A 3,539-nucleotide genomic window follows, 5' to 3' on the forward strand; every position below is an offset into this window, starting at 1 on the left:
AAAAGTAAGAGAAATTTAGGAAACAAATACGAAAATGTTCTTGCCTGAGGTCCAATGATCCATCAGATTTAACAGACATCATCCACCCTCAGAACAACTCATCTATAATAATCCACACAACTCGTCCCATAAACCCCTCCAACAGACTGACACCAGGTTTACAGAATTCTTCAGTGGTTCCAAAGAAACGACTCCTGTGTGTTTTATTTGCAGTGTTACGCTGAGTTTAATCAGCTCTATATGATTTAAATGACTTCAGCTGCTCAAACACAAAGTCTGGAGCAGGAAGCTGAAAATAAACATCCAGGATGAAATCCTCTGGTGTCTCAGTGACTAACTGATGTTTAGTCAGGAGAGTTTGTTTGACATTTTACAATCAAGGCTACAATTAAGCTTTATTCATCAACAAAAACAAACTTTTTTCTATTTGCAGAAGACAAAAGTCAGCATGTTTCAGCTCCACGTGGGCGTTCATTAGAGCAGATCTTATTTTAAAGACTGGAGAAGTAAATAAAAAACAGTAAACTTTACGTTTAGGAACACATTCATGTAATGTTCTTTATATTTCCATAAATCAGCTCCACTAGAAACACAAAACAAGAACCAGTAAAATGTTCTGCACTTAACTCCGGGTCCTGGACCACAGAAACCCTAAACCCATCCTCAGACCAGCAGGACAAACTCTGGACAGTCCTGGTACCTGGACACAACCTGAAACACCTGAGGTCACACTGAGCTCTGATTGGTTCACCTGACCTCTCTGAACCAATCATGATTCAGTGTGGAACATTAATGACTCAGAACCTTCTGCTGGAGAAGAAGCTTCAAACAGGAGGATCAGATGTTTGAAGGAACTGAAGTCCATAAAGCCAACTCAGCCATCGTCATGTTTCTATAATTATCCACCTCTGACCTCCAAACGTTTCTGATCATCAACTAAAGTAAATATAATTACAGTGAGTGTTGTCGCTGTGTGTTTGTGTTGGGGCCGGTAATGAGTGCTGGGATTAAAAGGTGTTGTTAGCGTAATGAGCCACAGATGTGGGTTCAGATTAGACCCTCTCCCCGCCTCCTGTTTGATCTCTCATTTCAAATACATCGAGGTATTTTAGCTCGTTAGCTGCTGCTTGATGCGGAGTTATGTAAAAACACGTTTCAGCTCCTGAAAAAGTCCAAAAATAACACGGAATACCAACGGCTGCCCACTTCCATCTCTTTTTGTCCTCCTCTCTACTTTTGTTCCAAACTCCGTCCATTCCTGATGATTATGTGTCTGTTATTCACCCATTCTCTTCGAGTGTCACTGTTTAATTGGACGTCCCCCCCCTCCTCCCCCGTCCCCCATGGGAAAGTATGCAGACACATTTTGATTTGATTATGGCTCACAAACCAAACTATGCTTCGCTGCATTCCTGCTCCAGCAAACAGATGATCTGAGGAGAAGTGGGCAGGGTGGAAGGTTTGGTTCCAGCTGCAGTCCCTGTTGKTTCAGATCTTCCTCCATGTGTTCAACCTGCAGTGTTTCAGGCTGTTGCAGGTTGTTTTCAGACAGACTCAGCTCTCAGTACCGCCACACAGTTAATGAATCAATCAAATCAGCTGCACAGACGCCCTCTACAGGTTCTACACATCCAAAACACTGCAGCTCTGCCACTGCCGAACAGAACCACATGAACAACTCTTGTTGCTGATTTTACATGTAGTAGAGATGAACAGCAACTCAACCCAAACCAGAGCTCAGAGGACAAACAGTAAGCTGTGAGACGATGTTGAACTGCACTCAAAAAGAGAAGTGAAGCTTGTTTTAGAACCGTTCACAGGTCAGATTTAATAAGAAAACTAGACAAGTTAACTTTAAGACTTTTAAATGAGTCACAACAGAATAAAAACAGTTATTTTAATGGTGCGTTAAATTTATTGTAAGCAGCTAACCAAGCAACCAACCATTCATTCATTAATTCATTCATTCATTCATTCATTCATTCAACCAACCAACAATCCAATCAAACAACCAACCAACCAACCAACAATCCAAACAACCAACCAATAATCCAACCAAACAATAATCCAACCAACCAACCAACCAACCAACCAACCAACCAACTCCTGTCCTTTTACATCCTGTAGTTTCGATCAGCTCTGTAGTTCTCAAAATGGACACCAGCTATCTTCTCCATTCCTCTGAGGTTTTCTCACTTTTAGAAATGTAATTGAATAATTGAGTCAAAAACCTGACTCCTATACATTTTCATATCTCCACTGGTCTGTCATCAGGTCAAACTGCCTTCACCTTCTTAATTCTCAATAAACTYTTTCCCAGCATGCATCACAGTAATGGCTTCTAAATGCTTTGATTAACAGACCTTGTTTCACTGCTTCATCAAWCTAAACAATTATTGATCTAAACATTTAGAAAGCAGGTGGGAATGAAGAATTTGCTCATGAGCTCTGCCACATGTAGAGGGAACCAGGACAGCAAAGAAGATGGGATGGAACAGAAGAAAGAAAAAGCCAAAAAAAATAAAAAGAAAGTTACATAAAAATGAAACAAACTTTTAAAACACTGAAGGACAGGAAACAAGAAAGATGAAAGTCGAGAAAAAGGCTGAAAAAATAAGAAAAAATTATGAAAGAAAAAAACACAAAATGAACAAAAAAAGGAAACAAAGTTTCCTCTTTTCTCTGAGCACAAATAAAAAAGAATCACAACAAGGAGGCTCGTCATCTCAGAGTGACTCATCCCGTCTGTGTCCTGGAACAACCTCCCAACAACTCTGGGAATCTGGGAGACACTTGGACACAAAGACAAACATCTGCTGAACCTGCAAACGGCATATCCAACAAACACACCAGGTCCAAATGAAAACCTCTACATCCACTGTATTTTACACAAGTCTGGACTGAATACTATGCTTAGTTAAAAACAAATATGTAACATGTGAACTAACAGCTCCTCTGAGTACAAAACAACTTCAGCTGCTGTTTAAAAACCAGTAAAGCTTTAAAATCATTGAAAGCTAATCCAGACGGTCTTGAAACATTGTCTAGAACCTGCAGGAACGTCAGCGGAAGCTTGAATGATCCACTTCTTCTGACGATCTGTCAGATCTGACACAAGTACACAGTTTCCCTCCACCGGTCTGAGACTGTTGGACCATTGGACAGTTGGATTGTAGGACTTCTGGGCAGTTAGATTGTTGGGTAGTGGGACTGAGGGGCCTATTGAAACCGTCACATTGAAGTGTCTGTCTGAACTGACTGTTGGGACTATTGAACTGTTTGAAATGTCTGACTGTTAGAATGTTTGGACTGTTGGAAGTTTTGGAACTGTTGAAACATATGGACTTTTGGAAATACTGGACTGTTGGGACTTTTGGACTGTTAGGACTATTGTACTATTGGAACTGTTGGGACTGTTGGGACTGTTGGGACTGTTGGGCTGTTGGAACTATTGGACTGTTGGAACTATTGGATTGTTGGGACTATTGGATTGTTGGGACTATTGGATTGTTGGGACTATTGGATTGTTGGGACTATTG

This window comes from Austrofundulus limnaeus, unplaced genomic scaffold, assembly GCF_001266775.1.
Source record: "Austrofundulus limnaeus strain Quisiro unplaced genomic scaffold, Austrofundulus_limnaeus-1.0 Scaffold337, whole genome shotgun sequence".
NCBI classification, from domain to species: Eukaryota; Metazoa; Chordata; class Actinopteri; order Cyprinodontiformes; family Rivulidae; genus Austrofundulus; species Austrofundulus limnaeus.